Source organism: Hippopotamus amphibius, chromosome X (assembly GCF_030028045.1).
Source record: "Hippopotamus amphibius kiboko isolate mHipAmp2 chromosome X, mHipAmp2.hap2, whole genome shotgun sequence".
In the NCBI taxonomy this organism is placed as follows: domain Eukaryota; kingdom Metazoa; phylum Chordata; class Mammalia; order Artiodactyla; family Hippopotamidae; genus Hippopotamus; species Hippopotamus amphibius.
The window spans coordinates 102,382,803-102,409,863 of NC_080203.1; the positions used below are offsets into that span (position 1 = coordinate 102,382,803).

Below are 27,061 nucleotides of genomic sequence, written 5' to 3' on the forward strand. Positions count from 1 at the left end.
TTCTGTGGAAAATGCCATTGGTAATTTGATATGGATTGCATTGAATCTGTAGATTGCTTTGGGTAGTATAGTCATTTTCACAATATTGGTTCTTCCAATCCAAGAAAATGGTATGTCCCTCCATCTGTTTGTATCGTCTTTGATTTCTTTCATCAGTGTCTTATAGTTTTCTGCATACAGGTCCTTTGCCTCCTTAGGTAGGTTTATTCCTAGGTATTTTATTGTTTTTGTTGCAATGGTAAATGGGAATGTTTCCTTAATTTCTCTTTCTGACTTTTCATTGTTAGTGTATAGGAATGCGAGAGATTTCTGTGCATGAATTTTGTATCTTGCTACTTTACTAAATTCATTGATTAGTTCTAGTAGTTTTCTGGTAGCATCTTTAGGATTTTCTAGGTGTGATATCATGTCATCTGCGAAGAGTGACAATTTTACTTCTTCTTTTCCAATTTGGATTCCTTTTATTTCATTTTCTTCTCTGATTTCTGTGGCTAAAACTTCCAAAACTATGTTGAATAACAGTAGTGAGAGTGGGCACCCTTGTCTTGTTCCTGTTCTTAGAGGGAATGCTTTCAGTTTTTCACCATTGAGAATGATGTTGGCTGTTGGTTTGTCATATATGGCTTTTTATTATGCTGAGGTAGTTTCCTTCTCTGCCCACTTTCTGGAGAGTTTTATCATAAATGGGTGTTGAATTTTGTCAAATTCTTTTTCTGCATCTATTGAGATTATCGTGGTTTTATCCTTCAATTTGTTAATATGGTGTATCACATTGATTGATTTGTGTAAATTGAAGAATCCTTGCATTCCAGGGATAAACCCCACTTGATCATGGTGTGTGATCTTTTTAATGTGCTGTTGGATTCTGTTTGCTAGTATTTTGTTGAGTATTTTTGTGTCTATATTCAGCAGTGATATTGGCCTGTAATGTTCTTTTTTTGTGATGTCTTTGTCTGGTTTTGGTATCAGGGTGATGGTGGCCTCGTAGGATGAGTTTGGGAGTGTTCCTCCTTCTGCTATATTTTGGAAGAGTTTGAGAAGGATAAGTGTTAGCTCTTCTCTAAATGTTTGATAGAGTTCGTCTGTGAAGCCATCTGGCCCTGGGCTTTTGTTCATTGGAAGATTTTTAATCAGTTTCAGTTTCAGTGCTTGTGATTGATCTGTTCATATTTTCTATTTCTTCCTGGTTCAGTCTTGAAAGGTTGTACTTTTCTAAGAATTTGTCCGTTTCTTCCAGGTTGTTCATTTTATTGGCATATGGTTGCTTGTAGTAGTCTCTCATGATCCTTTGTATTTCTGCGGTGTCAGTTGTTACTTCTCCTTTTTCATTTCTAATTCTGTTGATTTGCGTCTTCTCCCTTTTTTTCCTGATGAGTTTGGCTAATGGTTTATCAATTTTGTTTATCTTCCCAAAGAACCAGCTTTTAGTTTTATTGATCTTTCCTATTGTTTTCTTTCTTTCTTTCTTTCTTTCTTTCTTTCTTTCTTTCTTTCTTTCTTTCTTTCTTTCTTTCTTTCTTTCTTTCTTTCTTTCTTTATTGGCTGTATTGGGTCTTCATTGCTGCACACGGGCTTTGTCTAGTTGCAGCAAGCAGGGGCTACTCTTCGTTGTGGTGTGCAGGCTTCTCATTGCCGTGGCTTCTCTTGTTGCAGAGCACGGGCTCTAGACGCATGGGCTTCAGTTGTTACAGCACATGGGCTCAATAGTTGTGGTGCATGGGCTTCATTGCTCCGTGGCATGTGGGATCTTCCTGGAGCAGGGATCAAACCCGTGTCCCCTGCATTGGCAGGTGGATTCTCAACCACTGCGCCACCTAGGAAGTCCCTCCTTCATTTTTTATTCAGAAACTATTTCAAGTTCATCTCTGGTTACTAAAACTAAGTGCAGTTGTTTCCTCCATTAGAGTTGTTAAAGGCTGCAGAGTTTTACATGTTGTTTGTCTCCCAACATATCAGTATATTGTTAAAGAGGGAAAAGTCTATTTGTCCATGCCTGGATTTGAAATTAGAACAAACTCTACACTTTCGTGATCCTGTGCGTGACCCTTTTCCTTCAGACTGTACATGCTAGAGAACTCCCAGATTAAGTGTTGCCAGATTTCATCATGCCTGCATAAACTTCCCCCTGCTAATTGGAAAGTTAACCTCCTGTCTTGGGATTCTCCCGCTGACAGACAAGCCTTCTGTGTAAAGCTATCCTAGTTGTCCTGTCTTAGGAGGAGGATGTTTGGTGATAAGCAGGATAGGAAAGCAATGGTCTTATATACAGGGGCCTGCTTCTGTTTTTCTGGCTTGCTGTATTTGTTTTTCCAAGGCCAGAAGACACTTTTCTTCCCACTGTTTAAGGTAGTCCCCAAAATTCCACTCATTCGTTCAACTGTTTATTCATTTGTTAAATCTTTGAGTTCCAAAAATATATCAGGCAATATCCCCTCAAATCCCCTGACCACATTACCCCCAACTACCACACACATAACTCTTTGACTTATCTCAGGGAAAGCTGATAGCAGGCTGGAGGAATGCATGCATTGTGCTGGGATCTTCGACGTCACGCCAGCCATCAAACCACATGACAGATCTCCACGACTTTAGATGGTAGAGTGGGGATTGACTCCAAGGCTTGTGAAGTTCTGGGTTAGATCCCTTGAAAGAGCTCTTCAGGAAACCAAAGTGATTTTTACCAGGAAGATTTACCTTCTGGACCCTAAAGGCTATTAGGCAGCTGAGTAGGTTTAGCTATCAAAAAAAATAAAAGTTATTAAGCATGGCGAGAGATCAGAGTTCCAGCTAAGATTTAGGCAGTATAGCTTTGTGCTTAACAAGATGGCTCTGGAAGTGGATGACAATTGCCGTTGAGCTCTCTGCTTGTAAAATCGGTTTTGTAATCAATATTAGAAGAATATTATCTGTACCTTCATTGGGCCAGTCCACATGGTATATGGTCATAACAATATCAGTTCTGTTTCCTCTCTCCTTTAAATCACACCTAAATATTTTCCTTAGGGTTCTAACCTTAGGCCAGTGGATTTGAAAAAGAAACTACCTATTCTTAGTGTACCAGTATTATGTCTTTTCCTTTTCTGCTGGATCTTTTTCTTTTGAACAATAACTAGCCCCTAATTTCCATATTCTTGGAAGGAGCCCATTATATCATGCACCAAATCTCACTGATACCTGTGAGGTCATATATGCCTCAGAATATTAAAATGTTAGATTACCTTTTTATTGCTTTTAATTATAAATATTCCTTGGGTTGTTATATAGCAGGAGTAGCAAACACCCAGTAAGATGCTCTAATCCCTGCTTCCTGCACAGGGCAGGCATTGCTAATCAGACACAGCCCTCTGAATGCAGCTGCAGAATATTTCTCAACACAAAGTTCAGGAAACCTCTATCAAGATGAAGTCTATTTGCCATTCTTGGTATATTAAGCTATGAATCCTGTTCTTAGGGGTTAATGTCAAGAAAATTACTTTCGAGATAGGTTTGAGCCAGTTTTTAATTTGGAAGGGATGAAAAGAAAGAAAGAGAAGAGCAAATAGAGCATTGCTCATATAAAGCAATGTTTTTCCGAGGAGAATGCTTATCGGATTTAATTTCCATCCTGGCAGATGGATTCTAACGTTTAAACAGAATCTCTTGGGTTTGAAGAGACCTCTCGTGGGTCATTCAGCTCATATCTCAGCACTACCAGAAGATAGATCTCATTATTTTTCTTAAATCCTGTCTTAAAAATAAATGGGTGTCTAATGAGTCTTTAAATAGTGATTTTACTACCTCCTCTGGACGCATGTTTCATAACTTCTGTATTCTAATAGCTTCTTAGCTTCTGTATTTTAATAGCCACCAGTTCTTCTCCGATATTTATTTTAAATTTCCCCATAGCATCACAAGTCCATTGCTGCATCTTCTGTACTCACCCTGCCTTTAACCGTTTAAGCTAATCCAATGGGGAGTCACAGCTGGCAGTCACTGAAGAAGAAACATGAGCCATGGATGTTATGGATGGACTGGTCACCACCATCCCCTTGGACTCAACATTGGTTCCCAACCAGTTCCCATTTTGCACCCCCCCCCCCCCCACAACTCCCAAAGCTTGGAGGATAATTGGCAATCATACATCTGGCCCTTTGAATTTAATACTGTTACTTTGAGTCTTGGCCTTTTTTCCCTTGCTTGTTCCTCCCTTTCTCTCTACCCAGGGCTGCTTGGGCCAGGAATTCCTGCAGTGCTTCTCCCTATTATTCAACCCTGACACTCACATAGTGGTAATTCAGATAAATTCTTCTAGAGCTTCATTTAGAATGTTGACATTAAAGCGTGATTATGTCTAGACTGTGCATGCCCAGGTCTATTAATTAGGGTCCTTATTACCCATAGATGGAGTGGGACGTTATCTTTGTGGTATGGTTTGAGTGGGTAGCCTCTATAATCAAAACCATCTTCCCTACTCAGGAGAAGTGCTGGAAATTCAATCACCGAAGAGCTTTTCTCTTGATTAGTCATAAGGCAATCCAAGATTCTCTTTTAAAATACTGATGACCTAGGGGGATTAGCCCATTAGGTCAAAAACCCTTTAGTATAAATTGGATAGTTTTTAGCCCCACTTTCTTCCAAAATAGGTGGTAGTTGAGCATAAGTAGTATAATGGAGTCTTTGGAAGAAGTGATGCTGAAAGGGAAGGAAAGGCAGAAAAGTCATGTTGGAAAAGCACCAAAGGAAAATTCTGCCTACTTCACCATGTAGTAACGGGCTAACCCAAAGTCAACTCTCACACCCACACAAGTAAGATTTCCTCATTGTGTTTCCTTAAGGCTAGGTTCCAAATCAATATTTCTCCTACTTATCCAGTGTTCTTTATTCATTAATCCTACCTTTGGCTGCCTGAGACTTCAAAGATTATCTTCTTCTCATCTTATTACCAGGCCCTAGGAGGTCTTTCTTCTTTTTCACTGTCCATCAAATCTCAGCTTCCCCTCAAAGCCAAGATCATTACATAGCCTCCATAAAACCTTCTCTGGGACTTCAAAGCTGACATGATATCTCCTTACTCTCAATTTCTTTAGCAAAAATAACTCTAGGGAATGAAAATGAAGAGGAAGCAAACTGTGTTCATTAAGTACCCACTATGTGCCAGGCACTCTGCTAAGACATCTCATAAGGTATCTTTTTTTTTAATTTAATTGAAATATAGTTGATTTACAATGTTGTGTTAATTTCTGCTGTACAGCAAACTGACTCAGTTATACATATATACATTCTTTTGCATATTCTTTTCCATTCTGGTTTGTCATAGGATATTGAATATAGTTCCCTGTGCTATACAGTAGGACCTTGTTGTTTATCTGTCCTATATATACTAGTTTGCATCTTCATAAGGTACCTTAATATTCACAACAACCATATCACATAGGTGTTATTATCTCCATTATATAATGGAAAACTGAAGTCATAAAGGATCTGTAACTTTCCAAAATTTAGGAAACCAGGTCCCAAATCCCTATCATTTCTCTGTCTATAATTCCCATGGGAACTTAGAATACATAGTTCTGTACTGATATTTTTTTATGTGTGAGGAAACCCCTGTATATAATGTCCATTTTTACTTTAAAAAATTTGTGAACTGCTGAAAAAGTGAAAGGGATTAAGTACAATTAAGCAGAGGATTATAAACACTCAGAAGGGAAACTCACAGGGATTGCTATAACAAGAACTTGCATTTTGTGCTAAAATTGTTCCCATTCTTCTGATTGCAGCTTTCCACACATGGGTTATAGGTGTGGCAATGCATTGGTTCCCTATGGCCTTCACAGTGGCCCAGTGCAGCATAGAGGAGCTGAAAAACCCTCTGGCCATGAGCACTCTCCTCTACTTGTCCCAAAATGTCTTACAAATATTATCACTTTCTGTGTGTGCTGTGATATATAAAAGGTAGAAAATTATCCTTCTAAAGAACTGTTCTTTTTAAAATTTTTTATTTTATATTGGAGTATAGTTGATTTATAATGTTGCATTAGTTTCAGGTGTACAGCAAAATGATTCAGTTATACATATACATATGTCTATTCTTTTCAGATTCTTTTCTCATATAGCTTATTACAGAGTACTGAGTAGAGTTCCCTGTGCTATACATAGGTCCTTGTTGATTATCTATTTTATATATAGTAGTGTATATCTGTTAATCCCAACCTCCTAATTTATCCCTCCCCCCCCCACACCTTTCCCCTTTGGTAACCATAAGTTTGTTTTCGAAGTCTGTGAGTCTGTTTCTGTTTTGTAAATAAGTTCATTTGAGCTATATTTTAGATTCCACATATAAGTTATATCATATATTTGTCTTTCTCTGACTTACTTCACTTAGTATGATAATCTCTAGGTCCATCCATGTTGCTGCAAATGGCATTATTTTGTTCTTTTTATAGCTGAGTAATATTCCATTATATATATCTTCTTTATCCATTCATCTGTTGATGGACATTTAGGTTACTTCCATGTCTTGGCTATTGTAAATAGTGCTGCTATGAACATTGGGGTGCATGTATCTTTTCGAATTATGGTTTTCTCTGGATATGTGCCCAGGGTGGGATTGCTGAATCATGTGGTAGCTCTGTTTTCAGTTTTTAAGGGACCTCCATTCTTAAAAAACTATTCTATAAAGAAAGATTTCAGTATCTCCTTACTTGTGGTGGCCATGCATAACTTTCTTAACAGACAAATGAGACTCAAGGCAAGTGATGTTAGTTATAGGGCTACCTTGTTTTCTTGTAGTTTTGAAGCATAAGGCTTTGTACTATGGAGGGGGTAAAATGAAAATAACTGGGAAAGTTAGTGTTATGTCCTGTGTTCTTAAGGTAAATCATTAGATTACAGCAGTCTGTAAGATTCTAATTCCAAATCCATGAATATTCACAAAAGCTGTCCAGCTAGTGCTGGCAGCTTTTTAGTATCTGGATGCATGAAACGTAAGATAGAGTAAAACTTTCCTAAGAACATAAATAGTTTATTAAGGAATTAATGGTGACAAGTAGCTTAGATTCAGACACTTTGCCATAGTGTCTTCTATTTTTAAAACTGCAGTCACTCCAGCTTTCCTTTTATTATTGATAGTATTTTCATAAAGGTGTATCTTTTTACTTTTAATATACCTATATCATTATATTTGAAGTGACTCTCTTGTAAAGAATATGTAGCTGGGTATTATTTTTTAAAGATCTATTCTGACAGCCTCTGTCTTTTACATTTACATTAAATTTAGTTATTGATGTTTGTATTTAAGCCTACGATTTCATTATTTGTTTTATTAGGTGTTCCTTCTATTTTTCATTTCTCTGTTTCCCTTTTTCTGCCTCTTTTTTGGATTATGTAGACATGTTTTAATATTACATTTAAATTTTTCTCTTCTGTTTTTTACTGTCTCTTTATATAGTATTTTTAGTGTTGGTTCTAGGGAGCATAATATACATATTCAATTTTTCCAGTCCACTCAGAATCAATATTTTACTATTTTAAGTGGAAAAATATGACTATATAGGTCCCTTTACCCTTCTCCCTTTATATTGTAATTGCGTTGTATATAGTCTATCTACATACATCCAAAACTTCATCAGAAAATGTGATAAACTTTGCTTTTGATCATCAAACGTATTTTAAAGAACTCAACAGGAGGGAATATTCTGCTTACCCAGAGGTTTACCTTTTTTTTTTTTTTTTTTGCTCTTCTTCCATTCCTAATTTTCCAGGTTTCTTTCTGGTAATATTTCCCTTCTGTTTGAAGCACTTCCTTTACTGATTCTTTCAGAAAAGTTTTGCTAGTGAGGGACTTTCAGTTTCCAGTTCTGCATGTAAGGAGCTTGGAAGCTGCCACTCCATCCTAACAAGTAAAAAGCTGAGCAGACTGAAAAATCAACAACTTTTCTTGGATCTGTAACAGAGAAAACATAGGATAAACCACTGCCTCCAATGTTGGAGAGACAGAAAGGTAAATAAAGGGATTTGTAGCTTACAGGAGCACAGACTTGCTAGCAGAAACCACTTCAGGAAACCAGTGCTGGGGTGGGGAAACCTGCATTGTAATTGACCATATAGAAAAAAATCTACAGCTAACATCAAACTTAATGGGGAGAAACTCGAAGCTTTCCAACTAAGATTAGGTACCAGGCAAGGATGTCTCCCCACTGTACCATTTGTTTTCAACATCATACTGGAAGTTTGAGCTAATGCAATAAAAGAAGTGAAATAACAGATATACAGATTTAGAAGGAAAAATAAAACTCTTTCTTCACAGAAGACAAGATTGTCTATATATGAAATCCAAAAGAATCAACCAAAAAACTCCTGTAACTAATAAGCAATCATAGCAAGGTTGCAGGATATAAGGTTAATATTAAAAAGTTAATCACTTTCTTATATACCAGCAATGAACAAGTAGAATTTGAAATTAAAAACACAATATCATTTACATTAGTATCCCCAAAATGAAATACATATAAATCTAACAAAATATGTGTAAGATCTATATGAGGAAAACTACAAAACTCTGATGAACAAAATCAAAGAAGAACCAAATGGACAGCTAGTCCATCTTCATGGATAGGAAAACTCAATATTGTCACCATATCAGTTCTTCCCAATTTGATCCCTAGATTCAATGCAACCCCAATCAAAATCCCAGCAAGTTATTGCATATTGACAAGATGAATCTAAAGTTTATATGAAGAGGCAAAAGACCCAGAATAGCCAACATAATATTAAAGGGGAACAAAGTTGGAGGATTGATGCTATCTGACTTCAAGACTTGCTATAGAGCTACAGTAATCAAGACAGTGTGGTATTGGTGAAAGAATAGACAGATCGATGGAACAGAATTGGGAGTTCAGAAATAGAACCACATAAATATAGTCAGCTGATCTTTGACAAAGGAACAGAGGCAATACAATGGAGCAAAGATAGTCTATTTAACAAATGGTTCTGGAAAACTGGACATCCACATGCAAAAGTAATGATGTTAATAATCTAGACTCAAAAATCAGTCGATTACAGACCTACATGTAAAACACAAAACTGTAAATATCCTAGAAGATAACACAGAAGAAAACCTTGATGACTTTGGGTATGGTGATGCTTTTTTAAGATACAATACTGAAGACACAATCCATGAAAGAAATAATTGATAAGCTGGACTTCATTAAAAGTAAAAACTTCTGCTCTGTGAGAAACAATATCAAGAGAATTAGAAGGCAAGCCACAGACTGGGAGAAAATATTTGCAAAAGGCACATGTAATAAAGGACTACCATCCAAAATATACAAAGAACTCTTAAAACTTAATAACAAACATCCCAATTGAAAAATGGGCCAAAGACCTTAACAGACACCTCACCAAAGGAGATATACAGACAGCAAATAAGCATGTGGAAAGATGCTCCACATCATATGTCATCAGGAAAATGCAAATTAAAATAACAATGAGATACTACTTCATACCAATTAGAATAGCCAAAATCTGGAATACTGATAACATCAGATACTGGTGAGGATGTGGAGCAACAAGAACTCTCATGTATGGTGGTGGGAATAAATGGTACAGCCACTTTGGAAGATAGTTTATCAGTATCTAACAAAACTAAGCATACTCTTACCATGCTTAGTTTTGATCCAGCAATTTTGCCCCTTGGTATTTATCCAAAGAGGTTGAAAACTTACATCTGCATGCAACTCTACATGTGGATATTTATAGAAGCTTTATTCATAATTGCCAAAACTTGGAAGCAGCCAAGATGTCCTTCAGTAGGTTAATGGTTAAGTAAAATGTGATGTATCTAGACATGGAATATTATTCAGTGCTAAAAACAAATGATCCATCAAACCACGAAAAGACATAGAGGAACCTTAAATGCATGTTTCTAAGTGAAAGGAGTCAATCTCAAAAGGCTACATACTGTATGGTTCCAACTATAAGACATTATGGAAAAGGCAAAACTACAGAGACAGTAAAAAGATCAGTAGTTGCTCTTCAGGGGGAGATGAATAGAGACACACAGAGGATTTTTAGGGCAATGAAAATACTCTGTATGATATTATAATGTTGGATATATGTCTTTATACATTTATCCAAACCCATTGAATATATATCATTCAAAGTGAATCCTTAGGTACTAACTATGGACTTTGTGTGATTATGATATATTAATGTAGGTTCATCTCTGGTAAAAAATGTACCATTCTGTTGAGTGATGGTGGTAGTTGGGGAGGCTCTGCATGTGTGGGAGTAGGGGGTATATGGGAAATCTCTACACCTTCCTCTCAATTTTATTTTAAACCTAAAACTACTCTAATAAAATAAGGTCTCAAAAAAAAGTCTCTGGCAATAAATTCTCTTATTTTTCCTTTAATAATGCCTTTAATTGACCCTCATGACTAAAGGATTGAGTTAACAGTTTTTTTCTTTAGCACTTCAAAAGAACATTGTTCCACTTCCTTCCAGCTTCCACGGTTTCTGAAGAGAACTTGCTGACATTCAAATTGTAACTGTTCTATAAGTAATGTGATATTTTCTCTGGCTACTCACAAGATTTTTCCTTTGTATTTAGTTTTTAGCAGTTTGATTGTGATGTGTCTAGGCACGGATTTCTTGGGGTTTATACTATTTGAGATCCATTGAGCTTCTTAAACCTGTAAGTTTATGTCTTTTGCCAAATTTGGGACTTTTTTTAGCAGTTATTTCCTCAAATATCTTTTCTACAGCATATCCTTTCTCATCTCCTTCCGGGACTGCAATGACACAAATGTTAAACCTTTATTATTTTCCTACAGCTTCCTAGGACTGTGTTCATTCATTTTTCAATATTTTTTCTCCCTGTTGCTTGGATTGGATAATTTCTATTGATCTACCAATAAATTCACTATTTACTCTGTTTTCATTTTCCTTTTGAGCCCATCTTGTGAGTTTTTTACTTTGGTTATTGCATTTTTCAGTTCAAAATTTCCAACTAGATTCCTCTTTATATATTCTGTTTCTCTGCTGAGACTTTCTGTCTTTCCATTCGTTTCCAGAGTGTTCTCCTTTACTTCTTGGAACATTTTAATAATAGTTGCTTTAAAGTCTTTGATAATCCCAACACCTGTCATCATGGCATTGGTGTCTGTTGGTTGTCTTTTCCAATGTGAGTTGAAGTTTTTTTCTGGTTCTCTGTATGCTGGTTAATTTTAGATTTTATCTTGGATGTTTTGGGAGACTCTGGGTTATGAGATTCTGGGTCTTGTTGAAATTCTGTGGGGAACGTAGATATTTTTAACAGGCCATCAACTTGTTTGGGTTCAGGCTGCACATTCCAACCAGCCTTCTGTGGGATGTGGCTGCAACTTCAGTTCAGTTTCAAAGCCCCTGCAGTGCTATTCAGATCTGTCTTGTGTGTGTCTACTCAGTGGCCAGTCTGGGACAGTGTTCTGTCCCATAATTCAGTTCTCAAAATCTATGGTATATTGTTTAGGGTCAGATCCACATATGTGCAGCTAGGGAGTGAGCCTAGGAGTTCATAGACAATCTTATGGGGTTGTTTTCCCAAGCTATATTCTCTCCAAAAATTTCCCCACCACTCTTTCTTCCCTAGGGCTCACCTTTTAGTCTCTGCCCTCAGAAAAATGGGGCTTTAGCTATTATGCTGTGCTGTGCACTTGCCACAACTGTACCCACATCTGGGACCAAGCAGCAGGAGGGAAGAGAGAGAAAAATAGCAATGGGGGTTCACCACATTCTCTTGGGACACAGCTCTTCTGATCAGACATTACAGTTCCCTTCCTTGAGTTCTAGGCACCTATAGGCCCCCATTGCTACTTTTGCTGTCTCTACTGCTACTGCAGGATTTCCCAGAGTGCAAGAAAACAAAAAAGGGGAAAAAACTCAGGAAATTTCCCCTACTCTAGTTGAGCATCAGATCTCTTTCCTGCCCTTCCAGACAGAACTAGAGGGCTCCTCCTGGAGCTCTGTCTCTGTCCCTGCCCAGTATCCACTTCTAGGTTTTGGGCTGCCTTGATTCTAGGCCAGGGATGGCAGAGGAAAAATAAATGATAAAACTCACCACCAGATTGGTAGTACTTTGGATTCAGGTATGTCTTCTTTCCCAGTCTGCATGCTGTTTACTTTTCAGAATCCTCAAATAGCTGCCCTATCCATTCTGTCCAGGTTTTACAGCTGCATTGAGTGAGATAAACAGGGTATAGTTACCCCATTTTACTTGGAACCAGAACCTCCTATTTCTTTTATATCTTGCTACAAATATGTCTCTGTATTTATTCACAGAATCTCTCTTGTAATTTTTACAACTTTTTCTCTTTGGAAAATCCCCCTCAACTGCTGAATAACAATATTGCCTTTAGGTAATGTTGAAGCAGAGAAGGAGACAGGGATTCTTACTGAGGGAGTGTTCTTGGGAGAAACCTCTAAGGAAGGGAAAGAAGCAGGAAAAGCAGGAGAAGACACTAAACAAAGAAGTGGTTTCAGCAGAGGTCTAGAATCAGCCTTGATTCCACAGAGAGCTCCAGGGCAAAGATGGCACCACAGAGCTGTCTCCCTTGAGGCAAAGGGGCTTTTGCTCCTTACTACCAGTCAGTCATTGGCTGTGTTGGTGGGTATATGACCTCTTAGGCATCTCTGAGCGAGGTGGCTTCTCTCAGCAGAGAGCACGTCTCCGGAAAAGAGTGCAGCTGTGAGCCGTTAGCAGCCAATACTCACAGCTGCTAAATATAAAATAAATAGAGCTGATCTTGGTTCTGGGTAAGATGGAGTCGGGAGCTGGGGGATGGGTGCACTAGAGTGGTAAAGCAGCTCTGGGTGGAGCATCAGAACCATCATGACAAGGATGAATCATACATTTCAGCGGTGATAGTCGCTGAATGCCCCATTTCCTTCCAAAACACAAGAGGACCACTAACTAGTGGTGGCTTTGTAGGAACCATGCCCAGGCTGAAATAATCAGCCTCTAGGGCAATGGTTGTCAACATTTAGTGCGCAGGAGAATCACTTGGGGAGCTTGTTAAAGATGCAGATTCCAACACCTTTGCTGAGATGTGTATTCAGTAGGCCTGCGAGAAGTGCATTTTAACAAAAAACTCCGTGATTCACTTTGAGATTAGGTGAGTGGTCATACAACCCAACCCATTTCAACGATGGCAAACATCACTCTTAATTTTGTCTCCCCCAATAAATCTGAAGCTTCTAAGGCAGATGTTAAACTTCAGTCGTTTTTCCTTTAGTGATGGTCACGACCGTATTTTTTTTTATACTGAATGTTTCTTAAAAGCCCTTTCAAGTCACTGTTCCAGTGATCCAAGTAACCATTTTATGGGAGCCTGAAACAAAGTGGTTATAAGTATCTGGGGCACAAAAACAAACATCTCAGAGCATGAGCCATAGGAGTTACAGAATCCTGGAAGGCAATAGAGGCAGCTAGCCTCATCAGCAGTGAATCATAACTTTTAAAAAATAATCTTCAGACAGTGCAGGAGTATCAGAGGCTGACTGACACAAAATGCCCATCTCTGCCAAGTGCCCAGCACCAGGAATCAAAACATATGGCTGGGGTGGGCCTGGGAGAGGAGCATCTGTTTTTACAGTTGTAACTGTCCATACAGAGCTGGGTCAGCATCAATCCCAGCATTTTTCACACAAAGGACCGAATACTGGTCAGTACCTAAGCCCGCCTAACAATACCAGCTCCATTTTGGATATCTAGACAGACTCTCAGATCACAACTGAAACAGTGTTTCCAAAGGGACATAATAAAACAAAAACTAATATGAGAAACCAATAGACTATCAAGTATTCTTTAATTCCTTTGTAAGAATTAGGCTGCGTGCGGTGAGAGCAAAGGATTTACTTATGAAGATCTGCTTAATAAGGTAAAGTATCTTCCCACAGAAAATCTTAAAAAATAAGCAGTTATACTCTACTGCACTTTCATCCTTTATGATTTTATTAGCTTATCGAACAGACAGCCCTACACACTTAAATAGGGCAGTTATTTTTTCTATTCTTGAGGACCAAATGAAGGTTCATCCAGTTGTGGTTTAGGAAATCTGACATGTAAGGAAGCATGCTAAGATTTTATGGACCATTAAAGGTACAGATATTTTAATGATTGCTCAGATCCAAATGTCATTTATGGTCATAACAAATAAGTAGTTTGGGATGTGTTATTCCCAAAGGAGGCATCGTTGAGGCTGACCCCTGCCCAAGGGCATGTTTATAAATAGATCAGCTTTAGAAAATGGATGAAGCACCTACTTGTTTATATTCCCTTAATGACTGACTCTTTGTCTGCTTCTGACTTATAGTCAAACAAGCTTGTTGTCTGCTGATAAATCCTCCTGGGCCTCAATAGGTCAAAGTAAAGAACCAGGGTTGTGTGGCAACCCGTGATCATCTGTCTCACTGCCTTGAGGAAAGAGAAGCTCTGAGCGGAGCCAGTGTATAGTAGGCAAGAAATTGATTAATAGGCATCGGGAAAGATCATTTTTCTGACTTCATTTATGTGCTTGTGTAAGCAGGCAAGCTACGCTAGTCATGCCCCTGAGAAAAAGTAAAAAATGATCGGGGATGAGTTGGGAAATTGTCCATGGAGCTGTAATTCTGGAAGGCCATTTTGTCTCTTGGGTTTAATAGTTTCTGGAGGAATCCAGAAATCATGACAGTCTGTGTGAGTGCATTGGACTAGACCTTGTGCTGTAGGCTGGGCTTTCTGCAAAGCTGACTCTGAGATACAGCACAAAGGGCAGGGTGCTTGTTAGGGTGCGCCCGTGGGATCAACTCCTGGGGAAAGGAGGGAAAGGAAGGAGGCATGGGCAGAAGGAGACGCCAAGCTGTGATGCAGGCCCAACAGTAGCTTCGGCCAACCCACAAGGAGCTCGGGAGCTAGAATGGCCCTTCAGAGTTGTCCTCAGTTGGGCCAAAATGGCTGGGAGTTTTTATTTCCTCATTGAGCACTGGATATGGACAACCTCAGAAAGTCACCAGGGGAACCGCCTTTGGGTCAAGGTGGCTCTTTGCAGCTGAGGCAGTCCCCGAAGAGGCTGAGAGCTGAGGGTTGTAACCACCAGGACTCCTAGCAGCTAGGACAACAAGGACTTCATTGAAGGAGGACCTGGGCAGTGCATGAAAGTGGCCACCACACCTGGTCAGATTTGGGCTGTGGCTTAGCTGAGTGATTATACCAGGTAATGGCAGCCCAGAGAACTGCAAGTCCAGTTGTCAAAGATAAGTCACGCAGCCTGAATTTTGTGGCTTCTGCTTCTAAGAATGATTTTTCTTTTGCAATTTGACAGGGAAGGGCAGAGGTGAAGAGTTCTGGACCTGGCCCTGGGTCTGTCACAGGAGCAAGGCAAGCTAGAGTGGAGTCAAGGGCTGGAGGTGACACACTCTGGGGCTGTCCACGGAGCATCAGAATGGTGAGTGCGTGTATTAATCCAAGGCCTTCAGCAAGGGTCAAGCTGTCAATATAGGTCATCCAAGATGAAACAAAAGTCAGGTGGGGTAATACTTGGAAGGCTGTGTAGCCTGTTAGGATGTAGGGGAAGGCAAGGCACTTCCCCTACATCCTATGGTAACAACTACTTTATTAAGTGTTTATGTGGCTCAGGGACCCTGCTAAGTGCTTTACACACATCCTCTCACTTCCAGCTCACAACTCTGTGTGGTAGGCATTATTATCTCCATTTCCATTTTTACGGACAAAGAAATCAATGCAGAGAGGAACTTACTCAAGATTACATGGGCTGGTAAGTGGCAGAAATTCTGGAGATAGACTGCCTGGGTTCGAATTTTGCCTCCTGCTAGATATGTGACCTGAGGCAAATTACTTAACCTCTCCGTTGCTCAGTATCTTCATCTTTAAAATGGGAATAATAATAATAATAATACTTACCTTTTAGAGCTGTTATGAGCATTAAATGAATTAGTATCAATAACCTACCAAGAACAACGCCTGACACAGATTAAGAGCTACGTAATTGTGTGTGAACTAAGTGAATAAGTCAGCCTAACTCCAAAGCCCATGTTCTTGATTATTATGCTACCCTGGCAGGACTCGATTCTCAGGATATGGAGGAAGAGACCTAGGCAGCCTAAGTACCAAGAAATAGCTATTAGGCAACTAATTCATTCATTCACTTATTCAGAGATATTTACTGAGTCCCTCTATATATGTGTGCTAGGCATTTTTCTAGGTAGTGGAGATAAAGCAACGAACAAAACAGCTGAAGTCCCAGTTATATAGCTCATATTCTACTGGGGAGTAAACTCAATGATAGACAAATATCTAAATCACGTCAGGTAGTGGTAAGAGTTATGAAGAAAATGAAAGCAGGGTAAGGGCATGAGAAGCTGTGGAGGTGGGGCTGTGGGGAAAGGGTAAGTGTGTGCTACTTTAGAAAAAGAGCTCAGGAAAAGCCTTCCTGACGAGGTGACATTTGAGCAGGGACCCGAATGAGTCAGGCGAGGAGTCAGGTAGTAACCCGGAAGACAAGCCCAGGCAGAGAAAACAGTGAGAAAAACAGGCCCCTCAGAGCTGTCCTGAGTTGGGAGAGGTGGGCTGCCCTCAAAAGGAGATGAGATCTGGGGCAAGGCAGTTGTCTTCAGCGGAGGCAATCCCCAAAGTGGGCCACGAGCTGAAGGTGGCCTTCCAGCAGCATTCCCAGCAGCCGGGGGTAATAGTCTCATTCCTGGGTGGCACATCCCAGCTTCCATCACCCTGTTCGTGCTTCAGCTGCTCGTGCTACTGTTTGGCTTACCCCTAAGAAAACGGATCTTTGTCACCAAAGAATATATGCTAAACATTTTGAAAATTTCATTGAAGTTCTTGTGCAGAAGTACCAAGGTTGAAATGTTACTTTGGATGTAAGTAGCTAGAAGGACAACGTAAATATTGGAACACGAATTCTTGAATAACACAGGAAGAGAGCAAAAATCTAAATCTGAAAGTTCTCTGGAAGGGAGTACTTGGCAGATGGATGATTTAACAATGTGATACCACGGTTCCTTTTGCAACTTGATAACACGTCAGCACAGGCCACATGCTCTAGAAACCATGTGAATGAAGAAGGCTGTCATTAGAGCTGGAAATTGCTTTGTGATTTTAGCAATGGTTTGCTCCTAGGCCAGGTTCAGATTTCCCAGTTTCTGAATTCTAACCAGTAATTGCTGTTATAGTGTGTTGGGGAGATGGCTGCTGGAGATTGTGGCAAGAAGATAGAATTCTCTGCCTTTTAAGGCATCTTAATCACAATTTGGACAGCATAGGAGCCTTCAACTTAGTAAACTGAGCAGCCATTTCCATAGCAGAGAAATAAGCTACTGTTTGACCCAGAAAGGAGCTTTCGGCTGTTGTTTGTTGACCTGAGCCAAGGAAAACAAGATGACAGATTGGACAAGCAGCACACCATGCAATTTATGCCCTTCATGGACTGTCAAACATTAATTTAATTTAATTTTAATCATTACCATCTGGTGCTTATATAGAGCATCAGGCCCAGATAGATATTTCCTTATCTTGAACTGAGGAACAGTGCTGTGTCTTGGCCTGCAGCCACCTCCAGGCACCCCCAGGAGGGGGCAGGGGGACCGTGGGAGGGGAGATTTGTACTGATGCCAGACATGCAGTCATCCCCAGCCCCCAAAGCTGTAAATGGAACCTGTTGTTGGTACTGGTCCCATTATGGGTCAGTGGCCTCTTCTTCTGCCTCCAGTCTTAGAGACATAAATGCTGAGTCATGTCTTTTCCTTCCCGGACGTTGGCAAAAGGGACTGGCAGGGGGTGGTGTCTGGGTGAATTGGGGCATCTGACTCTGTGGCTCAAACCTCTTGAGCAGCTAAAGTGACCAGTAACCACATTTAATCTGTTCATGAAGTAATTACTGAGCACTGACGATGGGGATAAGGACTGGGATGAACTGACCTTTGAGTTTTCATCACTCTTGGGAATCTGTGGCTCTTCAGGAAGAAATATAAGGCAGCACCCCTGCCCTACAGGTCACCTCAGTCCCAGGGGGGATTCTCCTTTCTTCCCAGTCCCCAGACTGAACCTCAGGTTATTGGCGGCTAGTAGGGGGTAAAAAGACTGCCAGTGAAGTCCCAAGGGAGTAGGGGAGGGCGCATGGAGAGAGATGGCCCTCATTTTCCTGATTTTTAATTTCTCAAATGCAGAGTAGCTTGGTACCCACAGGCTGGAGGATGTCATTCATCAAACCAGCTCTGGCTTCAGGAGACAAACACTGAGCCCTGTTCATTGCTTTGTGGACCAAGATGACATGACCTACTTGAAAGAGGAGGAGCAAGTTTTCCCCTTTTCTTTGAAAATAGAAACAGGTCTGTTTTCCTGAGTTTCCAGCAGTAATTTCGTTTTTTTTTTTTTTATTTTTAAAAAATTTTATTGAAGTACAGTTGATTTACAATGTTGTGTTAATTTCTGCTGTACAGCAAAGTGACTCAGTTATATGTGTGTGTGTGTGTGTATATATATATATTCTTTTTTATATTCTTTTCCATTCTGGTTTGTCACAGAATATTGAATATAGTTCCCTGTGCTATACAGTAGGACCTTGTTGTTTATCTATCCTATATATAATAGTTTACCTCTGCTAATTCCAAACTCCTATTCCTTCCCTTCCCTAAGCCCCCTCCTGCTTGGCAACCACAAGGCTGTTCTCTATATCTGTGAGTCTGTTTTTGTTTCATAGATATGTTGATTTGTGTCGCATTCCACATATAAGTGATATCACCTGCAATTTGTCTTTCTCTTGCTGGTTTACTTCACTTAGTATGATAATCTCTACGTCTATCCATATTGCTGCAAATGGCATTATTTCATTCTTTTTTATGGCTGAGTAATATTCGAGTGTGTGTATATATATACACCACATCTTCTTTATTCATTCATCTGTCAATGGACATTTAGGTCATTTCCATGTCTTGGCTACTGTGAATAGTGCTGCTATGAACATAGGGGTGTATGTATATATATATTTTTTCTTTATTGGCTGCATTGGGTCTTTGTTGCTGCGCACGGGTTTTCTGTAGTTGTGGAGAGCAGGGGCTACTCTTCATTGCAGTGTGCAGGCTTTTTACTGTGGTGGCTTCTCTTGTTGCTGAGCATGGGCTCTAGGTGCACGGGCTTCAGTTGTTGCAGCTCGTAGGCTCAGTAGTTGTGGCTCATGGGCTCTAGAGTGCAGGCTCAGTAGTTGTGGAGCATGGGCTTAGTTGCTCCACAGCATGTGGGATCGTCCCAGCCCAGGGATCTAACCCGTGTCCCCAGCATTGGCAGGCAGATTCTTAACCACTGTGCCACCAGGGAAGTCCCTATGTATCTTTCTGAATTAGAGTTTTGTCAGGTTATATGCCCAGGAGTGGGATTGCAGGATCATATGGCAAGTCTATGTTAGGTTTCTTGAGGAACATCCATACTGTTCTCCATAGTGGCTGCACCAATTTTACATTCCCACCAACAGTGTAGGAAGGTTCCCTTTTCCCCATACCCTCTCCAGCATTTGTAATTTGTAGACTTTTTAATGATGACCATTCTGACTGGTGTGAGGTAGTACCTCATTGCAGTTTTGATTTGCATTTCTCCAATAATTAGCGATGCTGAGCATCTTTTCATGTTGGCAGTAATTTTAAATACATGCCCATTGCCAAAATAATTCAGATAATATAGAAAAGTAGAAAGTAACAAAATGGTCACAGACACATACAGACCACTGTTAACATTTTAGTATATGTCTTTATGTCTTCACACACACACATACAGACACACACACACACACATACACACACACACAATGGGATCATGTTGTAGATAATGAAAAGCAAAATCTCTTGCTGGGTGATTCTCTTCTCCAGCCAGATGTCAGCATGACCAGAGGAATATGCAGGGGCTTCAAGCAGGGAAAGGGAGAGTGGCATTGCAAAAGTTGCCACTTCAAATTTCAAGGCTGAATATTCTTTCCAGTTCAAGCTGTGTCTATCCAACCCACCTCTTGGCAACCACCAAGGGCTGACTTGCCAGCCCTTCTGAAATATGAGGCCACCTCTATTCAGAACATGAACCTCGTTTGTTTCTATGAAACATTACATTTTTCCTTTAAAAAGTAACAGAAAGCACTTCTCATCATGGAGGGCTAAGGGGCAAGTGCAGGTTGGAAGAGACATTTGCAAGAGTTAAAATGGAGCATGGTAAGGAAAGAAAAATCATTTCGTGCCTTCCTTTCCTGACTACAGAGATTTTTTTTTCTTTAAGTTAAAAGAGAACACTATTCCATGCAGAGCCCATTATTATCCACATGCATCAAAATTAAAAGGCTGTAATCTCCAAGTGTATTTTGTCCCAGGTAAGGATGTGGTTGAAGTTGTCTCCTTGGGGGAACTCGACTCCCTTCTGGAGAGTGACTAGAGAATAGTGGCCCACAGAGCCAGGCCTGTGGGAGAGAAGTGGTGAAGGAAGCCGGCCAGGCCTGTTTCGGTGGAGAAGGGAAGTCTTAGATCAGTGGGAAGGCAGGCTGCACTTATTTTATATTCCTCTGAAAGTTAGAATCAGAATGAGAGGATCAAACTTATTGTGAGGCAGGAAGCTGACACATGAGATTTGAGAGGATGGAAAAGAAAAAGGAGTGAAGGCAGCTATTATTAATTTAGCACCTACTATCTGTCAGAAGTTGTGCTAAATTCCTTGTATTATCTTATTTAATCTTCACAGTAATCTTAAGAGGTAGATAATATTATTACTGGTATTTTATAGCTAAAGAGAATAAGACTCAGAGAGGTTAAGTAACTTGCCTAAAGTTGCAAAGTGAGTCAGGTTCAAACTCATGTCTCCCTGGCTCCCAAGTGGCTCTGTTTTCCTACATCACACTCTCTGAAAGTGGAGTGGGTATCCCTCATGAGCTACTGTGCTCCTGGTAACCTGGGTGGATTTAAGCAAAGGCTAGATGATCATTTGTCAGAGACATTCTTAAGAGGCAATCCATGCATTGGTACAGAACTGGAACACAGGGTTTCTAAGAATCTTTCCAATTGCATGTTCTAACAAGGTCTCTCTAACTAAAACATATCACTGTTGCTTGTCTTCTAGGACATCTACTGTGATCATGATTAGAATTATGTTTTTTGGCTAAGGTATCATCCTCAGAGAAAGCACCTGAAGATACAGTCCCACTAATGTTTGCTTGGAGGACCAACTTCAGCACACATTATTGGTACCCTGCCCATTTCTGCTCAGCACTCACCATTCCCGTGCATGCCCATGCAACAGGCACCCAAAACTCTCTACCTGAGGGAACTTTCTTTTGGTTCTTTAAGGGTAGGCCAGAAGTGCCAGAAAGTTGACATCCTTGAGAGCAGTCTTCAGCTAGTAACGGATGGGATTTGGAAGGTAAATATTCTGGCTTCCTTGTCCTTGTTTGAGATAACTCTGAGGTATGCCTCATAGAGTCTCCCAGAGTTGCCCAGTAGGATTGAATCCTGGTTGCCCATAGGAGTAACGTGCTCTTTAACACTTTCTTTGTTGATTTTCTTCCCCTTCCTTGTCTCATTTACTCTCTCGCTTACCGGTGCTTTCAGGAATCACCTCTCAAACTAATTGTACTCAAATCCTTATCTCAGGGTCGGCTTTTGAGGGAACCCAAACGAAGCTGCCAACATTATTTACCCATTAGCACAGGGTTTCTCAAGCTCGGCACTGTTGACATTTGGGGCTAGAATATACTTTGTTGTGGGGAAGAGTGGTGCTTCCTGTACACCATGGCATGTTCAGCAGCATCTTTGGCCTTCACCTACTAGATGCCAGTGGTACCCTACCCCTAGTTATGACAATCAGAATGTCACCAGACATTGCCAAATGTCATCTGGGGTACAAACTCGGATGCAGTTGAGAACCCCTCCTGGTCCGAGGTGCCCACAGGAAGCACACGGAGGGGAGGTTTTGTGAGGCAGACCTGTAGGGGTGGGCTGTTGGACAAGCTTCTCAGTGAGCTCTAGAGCTTAATGGACAGTACAGGTGGGATGAAGAGGAGGCTCTGTGTGTGTGTGTGTGTGTGTGTGTGTCTGTTTTGGGAGAGGAAAATGATGAACCAAATCTTTCTGTTTCATAACTGTACTTGGTGCCAGGTGTCCCTTGTCCAAAGCAGATGAAGAGTTCAGAACTAAGTTGTAGTCCTTCACAGTTCCTTAGAAAAATGACAAGTATACAGAGACAGTTTTGGTGTTTGTGTACCATCAGTTTTCAAGTGAGTTCAGTTTGGATGACAGGTCCTTAAGGAGCCTTTTCACAGCCTGTCAGTGTCTGGGTTGCTAGGGATGTTTTGATTTTAAGTACTTTTGTGCAGCTATTAAAAAACTCAGTATGAGGTTCCAATATGGGGAATGATGTCAGTGAGAGTAGAGGGTTGGATAAAAGATGCAAATGCTTTCTTGGTTGGAGCTTTGGGTCTGATTTGGCCTCAGATATGTGCAAATGAGACCCTTGAAGAGAGCTACAGATTTTCAGATCTGGTAAAGGAGATGTAGGTTCTAAAAGCCCTGTATTCCTTGTCAATAGAAGTAGCAAAGAGGTATAAATATAGGTTAAAAACCATGAGAAAGTCTTCATTTTATCCACTGGATTCCCAGCGAAAGGTACTAATTGGGGTTTTTCATTTCCATTATACTCCAGTACCTTCCAAGGTCAAGTAGGGAAGCAAGCTGCTGGTGGATACCGTACATGCCCTATCCAAATCCTATCGAATGTGCTCTGCATCCAGCTTCAGTGTGCTTTTCTCTTAATGACCAGCACCTGTGACCTTCTTCAGCTTTCCTTTGGGCTCCTGGAGTTGCCTAACCTGTACGCAGACCCAGGGAATCTATATGCATCTAGAGATGCCCATAGCCAATGGACAGGAATGTAAAAGTTCAGTTCCCTTGCCTCATGTTGAAATAAACTTTAGGTGTAATTTACACTCCAAAGCTACACCCTGGGATGATTATGAAGCTGAGACTTCCTAAAATTGCAACCTTGCTTCCTGGCTTCCTTTCTTTGTCCTGCTTTCACCACTCTCTTTTGGTCTCTCTGGGAGCGCTTTCCCAATAAATCACTTGCATAGGAATCCTCATCTCAAGGTCTGCTTCTGGGGAATCTGACCCAAGACATAAGCATTCCAAAGTCTACATTTGAGTGGGAGAGGAGGTGAATTCTACCATTCACATGGGATGTTCTGTAATTTTATCCTCTCCTATAAGGTAGGCATTCATTAGATGTTTCTTGCTGTAGTGATGATCTTGAGCTGGAGAACTGAGAAAAGCAATAGACCTCTGCCACCTATGCACTGCTCCCCTCCCTCCACAGCTGACAGGGCCACACAGGACCTCAGGAGGTGTTGCTGAATCTTACTTAGCCAGTAGAAGTAAGAGAAGCTGGCTTTGCTCATGCTTTAAATAAATTAGATCTTGGACACCCAAAGCTGTGCCTTTGTGTTTTCATACTTGAAAGGATGTTGCCACAGAAGACAGGCATTCAGCAAAACAGGTCTGCAGTGAGGAAACGTGGGTCAAAAACATGTTGGGATATGCTTCTGATACTTAATAGGGTTTGACAGGGTCTCTACAATTTTATTGCAAAACTGACTGATAACAGCATTATTTTTTTGAGTGCTTTCTGCTTGTTTGTTATATCATTGAATCCTTATGGTATGCTTGTGGGATATTAACATTGCCATTTTACAGGCAAGAAAGCAGAGGCTCAGAGAGATTATGCTACCTGCCTAAGGTTACACTTGTAACAAGTGGCAAAGCTGGGATTTGAGCCCACATTAGTCTGATTCTGACAACTATGAGCTTAACCACCCACCAGAGTACCGTTGCCACACTGGCTCTTGTCTCTCTAAAGTGACGAGGGAAAGATTTATCAACATTCGCACAAGGCAGAAAACTATCTCATCTGAGAAGGTTTATATAGACATTTTTCTTTTCCAAGAATAAGTAAATGTATAGGAAATTGAAATATATTAAATGAGCCTGACATGCTGTAATACAGGGAGTATGTTATATGGTGAGGTTTTCTCTAAGCTTAGCATTTTCTTGTTACAAGGTCAATATGATGATTAATGGTTTATGCACAAGGTAGAAAATGATCATTTTCTTTGCAGTTATTTGGAGGGTATTGCATCTAGTATAATTTCTCTATTTGGGGATGTGCTAGGATTGTTCTTGGATTTGAATGTTTGTTTTCCCCCCTTTTTTCCACCCCCAGCCTCTTTTTGGCCCTAGAACCAAGGCCAGAAAGGCTGCAGAACTACTCCTGTTTTACCCAGTTAATTCCCTCCAGGATTGAAAAATGTGCTATTCCTGAATTCTAACAGTTTTTGCAAACCTCAAATGCAATATGAGAATGCTTTGGGACGACAGCATTTCATGAAAAAAAAAGGACAATATATCCTGTATTTAGATACAGGATATGTGTTCATATTTTAGCTTAAGCAGTGAAGGGAGACTGCAGATATCTTTCTGAAATTTTAAGATGTCAGTTTTCAACAACATAGAAAGTAAAATTTGAAAGTAGCTACAAAAGAGTGGATTTTTATTTTTATTTAGAACTAGTTCCAAAGTTTAGAGCAAAATTCTCTTCTCTGGTGTTCAAATATTGTTTACCCTGAATAGAATATGCCTTCCTGTTTGACAGAAAACACACGAAAGCATTCTAATTGTGAAACAGCCCCAGGCAAGTGGCATTTAGGAAAATAAAATGCTAAGCATGGAATCATGAAGCTGGAAAAGCCCCTATGAGATCATCTAGTTCTGCCTTCATCTTCTGAGAATGGCTAACTCATCCTGTATGGATTTTTTATATTTTGTAGGATTTATAAATCTACATTTTCATCTTTAGTGCCCACTCACATGACGTGTTTCAGTTAATGGTGGACTATCTGGTTAATCAGAGGAAGCCACCAGTACCTAAGGAAAGAAAGCACCTGGCACATAAACAGCATTTAGGAGAACTTTTAGTAGAAGGAATAAGTGCATAAACAAATGAAAAAAAAAATGAAGGCTGAATAGTAGGAAGTTTATGATGGGATTCTTACTGGTCTGATTAATAAAATAGAAAGGAATTATGCCCAAGTTCAATGTCTTGCAAACTACCATTTCACATTCCATGCTGTGGATTTTATCCTTCTCAATCAGTAAGGTGACTTATGTAATGTAGATTCCAAATAAGGACCTTTTGAGTGTGAAAGGGGAGGTGCTATTTTTTAAATTAATTAATTAATTTAGGGGGCACTATTAATAATTACACGAGGACAACAGGACTGCTCTGGGCAAAGTGGAACTAATAGTCACCCTCTCCACAAGGGATCAGGAGCAGGGGAAAATCTATTCATACAGCCTCTAAAATAAGAAACAAGGGGGTGTTAAGTCAGAAATGAAGATTGGAAGAGGTTCACTATCAATACTTCTGATGTTCTTACCTTGGACGTTCTTACCTCATCTTGGAATTATGGTAAGAAATGGGGCAAAATGATAAATACTCCCTTCCAATAATTAGGGAAGAAAGAAACTCTAACCAAAAGCCAGAATGAGAGACAGTGTGCCCGGCAGCCCCCCAGATCTGCCTCTTGCTTCACCAGCGTTTGGATGGAACAAACTGGGTGCTCCCACCCCTGCTTTGCCTCCCCCTGCTCCCCGCACACCACCCTCTAGCCCCACCCCTTCAATCACAACTTCCAGCAGAAGGCTTATCCCCCACTTCCGGCACCAGCTTCAACGCACACTTAGTGGAGAAGCCCTCCTTACTGCTGACCCACCATGAACACCCAGAGCCAGCAGAGTTCCTCTGCCGAGGTGGAGGCCGCTGTCAGCCAGCGGATCAACCTGCACCTGCGGGCCACATCCACCTACTTCTTCCTGAGCATTTACTTCGAAGGTGATGAGGTAGTTCTGAAGGGTGTGGGCCGCTTCTTCCAGGAGTTGTCTGAGGAGAAGCACGAGGGCTCCCTGCTCCTCTTGAAGATGCGGAAGCAGTGGGACGGCCGCGCCCTGATGCAGGATGAGCAGAAGCTGTCGCCGGACGAGAGGAGCACCAGTGTGGATGCCATGGAGGCTGCCGTGGCCCTGGAGAAGAGCCTGAACCAGGCCCTCTTGGATCTGCAATGCCCAGGGTTCAGTGAGCGCAGATGCCCAGCTCTGCGAGTTCCTGGAGAGCCACTTCTTGGAGAAGGAGATAAAGGTCCTCAAGAAGATGGGCGACCACCTGACTAACCTGCGCAGGCCAGCCGGGCCCAGGCCCCAAGCCGGGCTGGGCGAGTATCTCTTCGAAAGACTCTCCTGCCGGAGCGACTAGGACCCTCCGGAGCCCGACGGCCTCTGTGGGACCCCTCTGCCTCCCCGAGCCTCGAGATCTCCAGCCCAGCCTCTTGCTCCATCAGAAGGCAACTTTTTAACCACCCTGGAACCTTCACCAGAGCCAAGGCACCAAATGGAAACAAAAAAAGGTTCTCTTTGCAGAGGGGATGAAAAAACTAGGTTGTGGGGGAAAAAAGGTAGATTGTAAGAAAAAAAAAGTATCTGAGTAGCATGAATGGTTTGTAGTCTGTTTAATTCTCTAGGTTGTCTAAAGAAATGGTTACCAACTTTTGTGTATCACCCGGGTACCTTGAGTACCTGACAGTCTATGTTTTCTCTGTCAGAAGAAACACACCTGTTCAGAAAATGTTGCATAGTATTTTGGGGCTTTCATGACTTCTTTGGAGTCATTCTGGGTACTGGATTCAACTCTGTTGTTCTCAAATGTATTTTTGGTTTTGCCCGAGTAGAGAGCTGAGTACCTTGACCGTATCATGTTGTGTTCCCACCTCAACCCCCTAAACTCATGATAAAATTTATTTTCCTGATTTTCAAGTTGGTACGATGCCATCCGCCTGTATTGAAGAGAGAGCCCTGTGAAATTCATCTTTGTGTCTCCCATTAGGTTGCTACTGAGAACACTTTACATCATACACTGACCTCTTTATGAAGCCTCTCAAGAGAAATTTCTTTCTGGTTTTAATATTAGGAA

At 40.8% G+C, this 27,061-nt stretch overlaps 1 protein-coding gene and 1 pseudogene across 5 annotated transcripts in view; both read left to right on the plus strand.

The window, feature by feature from the left end:
* The window catches only part of LOC130841594 (uncharacterized), a 179,199-nt gene that overhangs the window by 46,476 nt on the left and 105,662 nt on the right, over positions 1–27,061 (plus strand). For all 5 annotated transcript variants that reach the window (XM_057717702.1, XM_057717703.1, XM_057717701.1 and 2 more), the window contains exon 3: positions 15,318–15,440. The gene's annotated coding sequence lies outside the window, so the exon portion shown is untranslated. The remainder of the gene's footprint in view (positions 1–15,317; positions 15,441–27,061) is intronic.
* Positions 25,813–26,347, plus strand: LOC130841596 (ferritin light chain-like; annotated as a pseudogene).